We start from the raw sequence: 13628 nt of genomic DNA, 5'->3' as shown, positions 1-13628 counted from the left end.
TGTGTGTGTGTGCGTGCATGCCGGGCCTAACTGATGGGTGATGTGCGAGCGGGGTAGCGAGGGATGACATGGATAGACGAAGAGAGGAGGAGGAGGGAGGGAGGGAGGGAGGAGAGATGAGTGAAACTTCCACTTAGCGCAGAGTGATGTGTTCGCTCCGTTTAACAGTGAGGAAAAGCTGAGGAGATGAGTGTGTTCCTGTCTAAGTGTGTGTGTGTGTGTGTGTGTGTGTGTGTGTGTGTGTGTTTGTCGGTGCTCATACCCTGCTAGCATGGTCGCTTGTGGTTGAGGTCAGCAGTGCGACCGGATCATAGCGTTTGATCTTGCAAATCCCCCTCACTAACCCTGCAGAAACAAAGACAGCGAGAGAGAGAGAGAGAAAGAGAGAGAGAGAGAGAGAGAGAGATGAGATTGGGACCATAAAGCACCAATCTGAGTCGTCCTCTTGTCCTCCCGGTTAACAGCGAGGCTCGCTGTAGCCGAGACCGCGGCTGTGAAAACACGAACACAAACACGGTTTAGCTTTTAACACGTTTTCTCGCCGCGTTGTCAGGTAGCTCGCCGTCCGCCGCGTTCTCCTGCAACGCCCGTAAAAACCACACTGTAATACGGCAGGAGCGGTAAAATCTCATCGACTGCACATCTATATTTTTTTCTCTCCTGCAGAGAGAATGGCCTCATCCCAAGTGTAAATGAAAGCCGCGCTTCTGTCACTACAGCGGAAGGCTGACGGGAGGCTGAGCGCGCCCTACTTTATAAACAGAGAGGAGACATAAAGAGATATAGAGGGGGAGAAGAGAGAGAGAGAGAGAAGAGAGTGTGTAATTACAAAGTGGGTAGCCATGGTATCCACTTGGTCATATGTGTATGGTTGCAGTTAATATGTGTGTGTGTGTGTGTGTTGCGGGTGTTGCCATTAGCAGTGTAAAAACAGTGTAGAATGTAGTTTAGCGGGTGTTACACATGCTGGTAGGGCTGCGACTGCTGTCTTATTCCTCAGTGAAAATCCATTTTTTTCCATTTAAAAAAAAAATAAAAAAAAATAAAAACACAATTTAATGACACTTGTACAAGTCAAAAATGTATTCCGCTTCCACAAAAAAACCAAAAAACAACCCTAGCATTTATTGGACATTTGTGACATGTGAATGAAGAATCAAGTAAATCATTATTATATATCTAGTAGAAAAAAACAAACTGAGTAAAATGAATACAACTCAGGCAGATAAGGTGGGATTTTTTTAAATAGAAATAAAACAAATTGAAAAAAAACCCTATCATTTTTATTATCATTATACATTTACACCTTTCACTTCATCGGTATCTAACGCTGCAAAGGCTAAGTCAGTGGGTTCTTCTCGCCTGGAACACGCTGGCCTCGGCCCGGCAGAGGCCAGCTTGATGATTTCATGTATTACAGTAATTTGTAATACAGATCACACAGTCCTGCTGGCACTTAACAAGACGCTTAGTTAGGAAATGCCCTGCAAAACAAAGGGCTATGGCTGTGCTCTGACATCTAGGGCACATGTAAAGAACAGATAGTATGGTACAAGGCAAAGGGGCCTTTTGGATAACTAGCTCATATTTATGCATAACACACACACACACACACACACACACACACACACACATAGTTCGCCCTGTACTTGTGTATTTATAAGGATAAGTGCTTCATACAAGCACATACAAATATGAACTCAACTAAAATTGTCAGTGATTTTACTGTTTCTTTCTCTGTTTTTCTGCCTCAAAGTGTCTTTCTTTTAATCTCTCTCTCTCTCTCTTTCTCCCTCACACACACACACACACACAATAACAGCCCTGTGTGTGTTGGTGTGTTTTTGTTCCGCTCGCCAGGCTGCTTACTGACCCCCCGCGTGTGTGTTTGACCTTTGAACTCTGCGCTTCCCCCTCAGGAGAAAGACCCTGCCCTCTGATGCACCTGCCTACACACACACACACACACACACACACACACACACACACGCGCACGCGCACACACACAAACAAACTGATCCCTCCTTTCAGTGTGTGGATTTAGCCTTGCGTGGCCGGCTCTAGTCAGGCTTGTGGTCATCCACAGTAACAGATAAAAGGATATATCACTTCCTCAATCCCTAAAACCACAAGGCTGGGCTGCTGGACACACACTCGCACACACACACACACACTCACACACACACACACACCAGGCACTCCCAAGTCCCCAGCTTAGCACTTGATCCTCTCTCTGGGAGGTTGACACTTCAGAGGGAAAGCCTTCACAAACCCCCTCAGACTACACACACGCACACGCACACACACACACACACACACACACACACACACACTCCAACCCTTCACAAAACATACATCCCTGTGACAATCCTAAACCTCGGAGGCCTTTTCATGGTGATCTGCTGGTCAGCATCTGTTTACTGTCGAGGACGCTGCTTCCCATTTCCACAGCCATCAGTCACCGGGAGCGACCGATGGAAATACACATCTCAACGTTTGAGGTGCGGGGGACACATCGAGAAAATAACCCCCAGTAAACAAACCTCTGCGTGTGTGTGTGTGTGTGTGTGTGTGAGACTAAATATCCTAAAGCCAGGATTACTCGCTCTCGGTAGAAGTGGGAAATCATTTGAGCATATTGACCTCTGTCAGCGCTGCCTCCCTCTCCTCTCTCCTCCCCCGAGGTGGGGCAGATTGTCGCGGGCAGCCGGCCGGCGTTCCGGCCCCCCGGCCCCCCGGCGGCGGAGCGCTAATTCGGACAGGCACGGAGCAGACGCGGCTCATACGTGGGTGTCAGGTCGGCTAGCGTCTCCGCGGGGGCCCCGAGGGCGCCGGATCGCCGGTCGGTAAGGGAGAAAGCGCGGCGGCTGCACCCCGGGGTGCCCGCGTTTAACGCAGTGTCCTATGTAGGCGCACGTGGACGTACAGGCGCGGACATGCATATGGATGTCGGCTCACCGTGAGGTCAGGGAGAGGTTATGTTAGCAGGAGGGATGTATGGACAGTGTTGGAAATGCACACACACACACACACACACACACAGTTCATGCATATGGTACTTAGAACTGCTGAGGCTTAATTTGATTGACAGAGGTTATTGTTGCAGCATTACAGTACATGGGATAGGGGGAATTGTATTTGATCCAACACACACACACACACCCACACATACACATTTATATTACTGCACTTGTGAGGACCTTCCATTGCCTAGATTCATTCCCACAGCATCTAACCCTAACCTAAACCAAATACTTATTCTAACCTTAAACCTAAACCCAAGCCCTAATCCTCGATTACCCTAACATAACCCTAATCCTAATTCTAATCTTAACCCTAAACCCAAGTCTTAATCCTAAACTAGCCTGTTGTAGAAATCAGGACTGGTGAAGCATCCTCACTTTGGACGATTTTCCTCATCTTTCTTTCTTACCCCTCCTTGGACTCATAAGTATAAATATATAAGGACACACACACACACACACACACACAACCCTTTATCCTACATGAAAAGGGGGCTGGGTTAATGTATGTACGCAGAATCAAACGTCCCCTGTGTCAGATCGGTGCCTCTCATAACCCGAGATGGCATCAGCGCTGTCACGAGGGAAGAATGCATGTTCAATTTCTCTCTCACCCTCCCTCTCTCCCTCTCTCTCTCTCTCTTTTGCTCTCTCTATATCGCTCTACCGCCATTAAGTTCATCTGTCTCTCTGTCCATTTAGCAGGGATCCTATACTGGGGAGCGGTGGGGTGGAAGCGGGGCTGGAGGGAGGGAGGGAGGGAGGGAGGGTTCGGTGTAACGGCAGGGGAGAATGTCACCGTAAGATAAACACCGGTGCAGCTGAAGTGGCTCTGGGCTCGGGCCGGGGCCTGACGTGACAAGAGCATCGGCGCGTGATTTGTATCCGCCGACGCTCTCACCGTGGAGTGGCTCCCACGCACCGCCTGTACACCCCGAAAAAGATGGGTTCTCCAAGGGTTCTTTGGCTAGGCTGAGTGGGTCTATATTGCAGAACTGTACTGAACCCTCTGATTTGTTTAAAGAATACAAAGGCAGAGTAAAAGTTCCAGTGTGGGTCTTAAAAAGTTTGGGTTAGGCGTCTCGGGGATTCTTAAAGTTGCTGCATGTAACATTTTTGAACTTCATTATATCATTGTCGAATTAATTGCGATACCTTGGTGCAATTACTGTAAACAAATGAGACCATGGTCAAGACAATTAGTAGCCTCTATCTCTCAGTGGTACCGTTAGTCCAAGTGTTTCTAAAAATTAAGACCACATTTACCATAAATCTCGTTGCCTTCTGTCAAAGGTTTTCTCTTAAGCTTTAGGGAAGAGGATAAACCTGTTGGAAGTGATTTTTCATCGGTCTCTCACTCCTTCCACTATCTGCGATTGCCAGAAACTCAGAAAGTTTTAGCGCTGATTCCACTGGAAGAACAGCGCCCTCTTCCTGTTTTGTGTTGTAATGCAATCTCACTTTGTGCCGTAAAGCAATACAGCAGATTTCCCGCCAAATCTGACCAGGAGGCACATAATGTAAAATGTAGTAGAGATTGACAATCTTCTCGGTGATGGTCTTGTTTGTTTACGGTAATTATACTAATGTCTAAAAATGAATGTGGTAATGACTTGTTGATGTTAAAATGCTACGCACAGCACTTTTAAATGCTTCTTGACAGCACCAAAGAGATCCTATGTAGAACCATTCTGTGCATGGTGCGATAGAGAAAATGTTTAATACTTTATAGCACCAAAAAGGGCTCTGCTATGGTACAAGCCTAAAGAACCATTTTCTGGTACTATATAGAACCCTTTTCCTTAAGAGTGTAGAGGGTTTTTCATGGGTTCTTTGGTTAGGGTAGAGATTTTATTCAGAATCATAATGAGTCAAATAAACTTCTGGTTTGTAAAAGTAAAAAACTAGTAAAACAGACTAAAGAACCCAGTGAGGTTCTTTAAAAAGGTATAAAATGGTCTTTATTATTAATTTGGAGCATTTCATGTATTCTTATAGGGTTTTTATAGCACCATAAAAGTGCTATGTAGAACCACCTGAACATGATAAAGGGGGTTCTTTATAGTATCATAAAGGGTTCTGCTATGGTATAAGCCTAAAGAACAATTTTCAGGTATTTTATAGAACCCATTTTTGAGAGTGCAACCAGGCTCAGGCAGCTGGAGGAAAAACGAGAGAGAAAGAAAGAGACAAAGAGAGGTAGTGGAGGCGTTGTACTTTACTATAATAGACAATGTCCAAATTTCCTCTCTCAAACATGCTCTCTCTCTGTCTTTCTGTCTCTCTCTCTGTGTCTCAATTTGGATACAATTCAATTCACTATACCTTATTTGCATGAATGTTACATGGACAAAACTGCCAAAGCATCTCAATGCAATGGGAATTCTCTCCCTCCTCCTTCTCTCCATACTCTTCATACTACCGGCTGCTAGAGGTTCATTCATAGTATTGGTTGTAGGATCTGTACTGATCCAGCTCTTAAGTACTCACACTTGGAATGAAGTTGTCCCCATATTAATGCTTTAATGACATGCACTTTGTTTTGTTAATCTATTCTGAATAACCTCTTGAGAGTCTGTCAAAAAACTGTGTTTGACCAGTGTAAAAAAAAAATAAACAACCTATAGTTTATCATCTAGACCAGCAGTTCTCAACATGGGCTCCAGGGACCACCAGGGGTCCTTGAGGGGGTTCCAGGGAGTCCCCGGCAAATTGCTGAATTGTTAAACTTCAGCATTATTTCATTTACAAGAAGTTAACACAGTTAGAGAATGTAGAAGAATGTTCTGTTTTGATCATAGTTTCTCTGTTATCTCTCTACCTACAATACAGATAGTCATGGAATTCTGGAGAAAATCATAACTAACAATAAAAAACATTCTCAGATTTGGGTCAGAGAGACAAAATCTCATCAAATGGGGGTCCGTGGTCCTAATGTGGACTAAACTATGGTCCTTGATATGAAAAAGGTTGAGAATCATTGATCTAGACTATGTATACAATTGAGTTTGTATTTTATGTTATCAAATGAACACAACATGCACATAAGCATGCACTTGTTCTGTAGTTGGGTTTATAATAGGCTGATGCTAGGTGGCCCAAAGGTGTTGGTCAGTCTACTTCATAAAGCACCCAGTATTGAAAAAATTGGCACCTCTACTAACTACGTAATTACGTAAATTGTTGTTTATTCAACTGTGGGGAATGGAGGTTGTTGGGGAGAGCGTTTTTAAAACTCTGGAATGTATTGAAATCCTCAACCAGCGCTGAAATAAAAATATGAAACGTACACGCACAAACATCCTGACATGGCCCAAAGTGGAATTGTCAGTCTTAAAAACATCTTAATTACAATTATCAAGAGGGAATTTTTGAAAAGAAATAACTAATAATGTCTGCAGACAGGAGGACAGGCAGCTGTGAAATCATGCAGTATTTTTGGGCTCGTTTTGCCTGTAGGTAAATAAGTTTCAAAGTCTGAGATGCCAATAAGAGTCGACCACACTGACACTGTAAACACACTTGTGTCACTTCTGATTTTACTACATTCTTAAATACCCCTCTCTTCATCCCTTCACTGCATTCCCTTTTACATTTTCCTATTCTTTCCTGTTTGTTTGCTCCTCATGTCTCTCTTTCTCTCTCTCTTTCTTCTGTCTCGTCCTCTCTCTTATCCTGGTAGTGATTGGTGTGTCTAAATGAGGAGGGAGGGGCGGCTGGGAGAGGCCCTATCAGCCCTACATTGAACCTAATTAATAAAAGCAGCCTGTTCCGATTTAAGAGGCTGATGAATACAACAGAGATACATCATAGCATGGAGCAGAGCGTCTCTCCCTCTTTCTCTTACTCTCTCTTTCTCTTTGGGTGAGGGGAGAGAGAGGAAGCATGGCGTTATCAGGCTATGATAGAATGTGCTTTAAATAAATCTTGATAGATAAAGGCACAGAGGAGAATTTCATGATTTCAAAGTCCTAAATCTTTCTACTGCAATTACAAATACTACCACTAGTTCTTTGTTCATCTCTACGCTGATGATACGATCATTTACTGTCATGAAGCGAACCTCTATTAAAGCTCTTGACAACCTCAAATTTGCTTTTAACACTATCTTCCATCGATTGAAACTTGTTTTGAATGCTGACAAAGTGAAATTTATGCATTTAACACCAGAAAAATAGGCTACCAAATCTTCCAGCAATTGTTACCATGAAAGGCAAAGTGATTGAGATTGCACAATCTTGTAAGCACTTACATATATAAATCGATACCACCCATTTGTCTGGGTTAAATATACTGCACCTTGTAAAGAATTTGAAGCTGAAATTGTGGATTTTTTATGGAGCGAGTGATGAGATAGACATTGATCACTGCCACTGTCATGCCAGGAATTGAGGTAACACTTAATTTGGATAGTCCAGTGTTGATATTCAACTATCAGGTGACAAAAAGTAGATGTGTCATTTGCCTATTTGTTGCATCTCTACACTATGTACATCTCTACTAACATGAATTCTAATCCAGACAATGAATTACTACTACTACTTTTCGCACCATTGTATCACCTGAAACTCCTGAATGGATCATGGCAATGTCTTATAATGGCTCACCACTGATGAGCTCTCACTCATCATTGTACCTGTGTGCTCAGATGGATTGGCCTGGCCTGGCCAATTTTACATTTGTTTAGTGGTATACTTTTACTTGCAGCCTCCATTTGAAACTCATTTCAAATGAGTGAAATAGCTGGTCTCTCCTTGTGAGTTTAAACTGACTGTGAAGAGTCTTGAGGCAGACTCAATAAGGACGTGTCTAGTTGAACTAGAACTAGACTGGACCATGCTGGACTGCTATTAGACTTGTGCGTTTTGAGTGCTCATATGGTGGATTTTGACTTTATGTACTGACACATTATGTGATTTAGACTGCATTTGTGCTTTTGCACAGTCTTGTATAAGGTTTGTACACAGTGTTGTTAATCTGCAACTTCTGTTTAAGTTTGTCATGATGTTTCTTTTTTGGAGAGTTCTCAGTTGGTCTGCCTGTTTAAATAAAAGCTAAATAAACAATAATAAATGAAATATTACTACTACTACTACTGCTACTGCTACCACCGCCACTATTACTACTACTACTACTGCTAATAAAAAAAATGATGACAATAACAGTAATAACAAAAATTGTTTCCTCTCTTATTATCTGGGCGATACTTAAAGGAATTATTAAAGGTTTTCATGTCCCTACACAATACAGGGCTTCGTTAGACTTTTGTCCTTTGTCAAAAATGCTGAACATTCACAGACAGAGACATGAGAACAGAGAATGTGAAAGATAAAAATAGCAATTCCTTCAAATGATTAACTCATGCTTCCTTCAAATAAATGAAATAATGGAAAGAAAGGTAACTCGTCTTTTTATTTAAAGGGGAACTCCCTGGGGCTCTTGGAGGAGCCCCGGTGGTCCCTGGACCTGACTTTGAGAAACCACTGTAGCCAATGAAGTACAGCAAAGGAGTGTAGTGGCCTGAAGTGTAGCTAGGAAGTCTCCCCTAATGACTCTAGCACATGTGTGTCTGGCTTTCAGCCCTCTCATTAACGTCACTGGACACTGTATACTCTGTCTGTGCGTGTGGGTGTGTGAGTGTGTGTGTGTGTGTGAGAGAGAGAGAGAGAGAGACGTTGCTGTTTGCCAATATAGCAAGGCTTAGAGTGCTCCGGTGATCTCATCTCCTCTTTAGTTTGCTAACCCTGTGGCTGTGTGTGTGTGTGTGTGTGTGTGTGTGTGTGTGTGTGTGTGTGCACCAACAGCACTGACTCTCTACTACATGTTGAATATCATACTTCATGTACAGGTGAGAGATGGCTTTCATTCTCCAGCAACAGGGAGGACATGCGGTTTTTTACCTCCTTTTACAAAAAGGCAACTTCCCATTTCCTCATTTTTCGCTCAGGAGTAAATATTTTTTTTTATTTTTTTATTTTTTTATCTCACTTTTGTCTCAGTTACAGATGTAGCAGTACTGGCACATGAAGCTGAGAGATGTGTGTGTGTGTGTGTGTGTGCGTGTGCGTGTGTGTGTGTGCGTGTGTGCGTGTGTGTGTGTGTGCGTGCGGTAAACAGGGTGGTTTGCTCTGTGGAAGGAGGAATTTCCCCCAGCAGCCCCCATCAGTAATAGTGCCTGTAATGAGCTGCAGCTGTCAGCGTGGTTTCCGCACACACATGCACATAAAACATACACACACTTACACACACACACACACACACACAGACACGAGTACGGAGGAAGCAGTGACTCACTCAGCAGTGTGCCGTCACACTGTATGCTGATAAACAGTGTAACTCATCAGACATGCATTAGACATTACACACAAACGTTTCCTTAGAAATACCTCCTCTTCCTTTGTAATAACTGAGTCTGTGTGAATGTGCTTGTTTTGCGATCCATCTAGTCTGATTTAATGTTGTACGACTAAACGCACAGTAATTGTGGGCCTCGCTTAAAAATAAAGTAACGATCTGCTGTCTTACCACTGTCCACATTTGCCTGTAAGATATCCAAATTGCAAACTAAAATATCTGCCATTTATTACAGGTTCAAGTACATTATCACATTCGATGACATTGGGCTTGGGCCCCTTTGGGATTGAGAGTTCATCTTGTCTTTGAAAAAAAAAATGCTGTTACATCTCTTTGACGACTCAGACCGCGTTTTCACACACACAAAAAATGTGACTATAATGCGATTAAGACAATAATGCGATAAGGCGGGACCAAAGGAAACACCGTGCTCTGATTGTGTTCTTAATCGGATTAAGCGTCACTGCAGTAACAAATGTGGAGTACTCCGATTTTGCTGGCATCAGTAGAGAGCAGTCAGATCATGGATTCACCTTCATCACATTTCTATAAGTGTGATTTTACTGGCATTAATAGAGAGCAGTCAGAACATGGATTCACCTTCATCACATTTCTATAAGTGTGATTTTACTGGCATTAATAGAGAGCAGTCAGGACATGGATTCACCTTCATCACATTTCTTTAAGTGTGTTAAAGTTGATCATGTGTAGCTGGTATTGCAGCTCATGTTCTGTCAATTTTTTACCATTTTACTCCCAGTAACCACATATCACATGTAAGATGAATTATAAGGGGAGGAGTCACCTCATGTAAACAGCTTAATCGCAGTATTTTCTTATTGGCAATAGTCACATTATTGTCCACATGTAAACATATAGCTACAAATTCAGACAACGCTAATGAAACAGCAATAGCAAGTACCGGCCTCTCCTACTAATCTGACCCTCGAAATCAGAAATCAAAACCATGCCGCTACTTAAAGGAAAGAAATAAAGGAATGGCAGCAGCTCACGCCGGCCCGGCAGTCGGGCCCTACCTTTGTGTTTTGACTGGCCCGGCCCTCCGTGACCTCTGCCAATTTTTATCTCATTTCGCTCTAACTTTGTAGATCAGACTTTAATTTTGAAGCGCGGTCCACAGGACAGTGATGAATAGGCTACATCAAGGAGGGCTTAAATTACCCCTCTCCCTGGTGGCAACACTGACCGCGAGGAGAGGTGTGTGTGTGTGTGTGTATGTGTGTGTGTGTGTGTGTGTGTGTGTGTGCGCGCGTGTGCGTGTGTGTGTGTGTGTGTGTGTGTGCGTATGTGTGTGGTGACCTAGTAACAGCAGACAGAGAAAGAAAGAGGGCTGGTCAGCACTTGCCCTCTCAACCCTGCTAGCTCCGCAGCACACCCAACGAGGCAGGAGGGAGGGAGGACACTGGGGAGGGAGAGAGAGAGAGAGAGAGAGAGAGAGAGAGAGAGAGCATCCACTCTATCTTTCTCGGCTTCCCTTGTCAATGTGTTGTCTTGTTTTTGGTGGTAGTTTGTAACTTTTAAGGTTATTTGAGGAGAGTCTAACCCTGGCCTCCTTTTTCCTCCATGCAAATAGGCGCCTTTTTTTTTTTTTTTTTCTTTTTTAGTGAATCACACCAGCAGTCAGTGAGGAAGGCAAGTTTTGGAGGTCATTCAGATATTGACGAGAGCTCGACAATACATAATAAAATAGTCTGTCTCAAATTGAGGCAGGGGAGGCAGGCGAGTTTGGCCAACAGCCACAGGCAGGGCCTAAGGCTGGGAAGAAGAAAGTCATAAAAATGATGACAAAAAAAAATTTGATTTCTAGGAGGAAAAAAACAACAACATGCAAAAAAAGAGCAAACTTAGGGCTGCTTCCTTCAGTAACATCCACACTGCAAAACATTTAGTCCAGTATTGTGTCTTAAAAAGTTATTTTTAAGATTTTTTTTTTTAAACAGTAAAGATATAGATAATTTCACTTGTTTCCAATGCAAATCAACTTTTGCATTGCACTTTTGAATTTTGTTGAATCAAGTGTCATTTTGTCAATACTAGTGGAGTGATCTGCCTTATTCTGCTTTGTTTCAACAGACTGACATAGTTTGTACAATTCCTTAAACAAGTGGAATTATCTCACCCCATTGGAAGAATTTATATTCTTGTTTTAAGAAAAAATAAGATTACAAGAATCAATATGAGACTAAATTACTTTTTTTTTTTTTGCAATGCAGGACCAATGTTCCCTCTAAACTCTGTGCACCCGTGCATGCAAAATAGTTTGAACTACATATAATCATTTATCACATAATAAATAATCTTCTCGGTCATTGCTCCACTTTGTCCCCAGAAATGCGGTGAATCTAAGTGAGAGTTTTGGTGTCAAATGATATCAGATTCAGGGACTTTGGTATAGTGAATAGAGATTATCCTCTTTTTTAAATTTTTTTTTTTTTTTTTTTTGTATACCGGGAATTTCTTTCCCTGCGTTTCTCTCCCCAGCTGCTCTGTGGACCGTCCCTCCCCCTGGCTCTTTATCCACTCTACTAGGAACCAGTGTGCCGTGAAGCCGGTGCGCCACGCCGCCTCTCCACGCCAACGTGATCACCGTTAAAAAAAAAAAAAAAATCACCGACGGTGTAGAGTGGTGGAGCTCCGAGATAAATCACAGCAGTTTTGCAGAAAACATCCTCCGTTTCTACCGGACAAAAAGCTGACAGTGTGCGTCCTAAAGTCCCTGCGTTAGATATCATTTGGCACCAAAACTTCCTTTTAACCTACTAAATTTCTGGGTACAGAGTGGAGCAATGACTGATGAGTGATGAAGATATTATTATTTGGTCCATGTGATGAATTATTACATGTAGGTCACCAGACTATCAGCTCAGAGGGAACATTGGTCCCGGATCCTCCTCTGGTGTCATTTTTTCGAAATATTTTTGAGATATTGCGTCCAACTAATATTCTGGTAAATGTTGCTTGGTCTAAAAAAAATAGACCAACTAAACAACAACTACAACATGAAATTTGGACTCACCGAGTCTAAGGTACGGTGAGGGACCAAGCCTTGCCATGCCCAATTGACGCCCAACCGTGCGTCAGTGGAGAGGGTTGGGAACTCCGGCTTGTGCGTAACGACAGCAGCGGCAGAAGGCAGAAGCAAGGTCCCGATACCCCCAACACACACCCCACCCCTCCTCTCTCTCTCTCTCTCTCTCTCTCTCTCTCTCTCTCTCTCACACACACACACACACACACACACACACACACATACACACACACCAATGCGCTTTACGCGGACCCATTATTGTCCCTGGTGTTTGAGATAACCTCTTTTTACGCATAAAGGTTAGTAATTGACGCCGGTGTGACCCCAGTATCCCGGGTGGTGTGTGTGTGTGTGTGTGTGTGTGTGTGTGTGTGTCCGGGCGCGCCTTGTCACACAGATTGCACGTTTAAAGCCCCGTCTCCCTTAAATTGCTCTCTTTCCATGCGTCCAGTGATATTATTATTTTTATTATTATTACACAAGTGAATTGATTTTATGCAAAATTATCCCTACGGCACGAAATGGTATTGGTTGGAACTAGACTCAGACAATAACCAAACACACTCTCAAATAGGAGTCATCCACACGGTTGCCATAAAACCCCTGCGCGCGTCTGCCTTCATGGATTTTGCATTGCGTCCTGTAATTCGTGTCAGTACAAACCCTACAGTGTAACATGTCAGCAGAGATTTATTTTACTGTGTGGGGTTGTACTTGGAAATGTTATTTTTGGAGGTAAGAAGGAAATATCTGCATAGCATTGCGATGTGAAAGCCGCCAAATTACGCGCGACCAGAGGATAGAGAGTTAAATCGAATGAGTTTTGAAGTCAGTCGAACATGGCAAAGCACCTGGCAACGAACATAGCAATACATCCCATAGTGATATTCATCCAAGGCCTATTATGAATTATTAGAGTTGGATAAATTGTCTGAATTGAACAACTTAGTGCTGATATTCTGCTAAATAGAAGAGGAAGACAACTATAACACTGAATAGAGGACTAGACTCATTTAGTTAATTTAAAACAAAACTTTTATTGTGGGAGTTGAAGAGGAATAATAAAATAAAATGCATCTCTGCGTCATGCGCAAAAAGGCGGTTCTGTAAACTGCATTAGATTTAGGCCCATTGTTTCAAAATGATCAGGACGTTAAAATAATAATAGGATGAGGGAGAGAGACATATTAAGACAATAACTT

The sequence above is a fragment of the Centroberyx gerrardi genome, chromosome 1 (genome assembly GCF_048128805.1).
Source record: "Centroberyx gerrardi isolate f3 chromosome 1, fCenGer3.hap1.cur.20231027, whole genome shotgun sequence".
Taxonomy (NCBI): domain Eukaryota; kingdom Metazoa; phylum Chordata; class Actinopteri; order Beryciformes; family Berycidae; genus Centroberyx; species Centroberyx gerrardi.
This window is presented reverse-complemented; position numbering follows the sequence as displayed.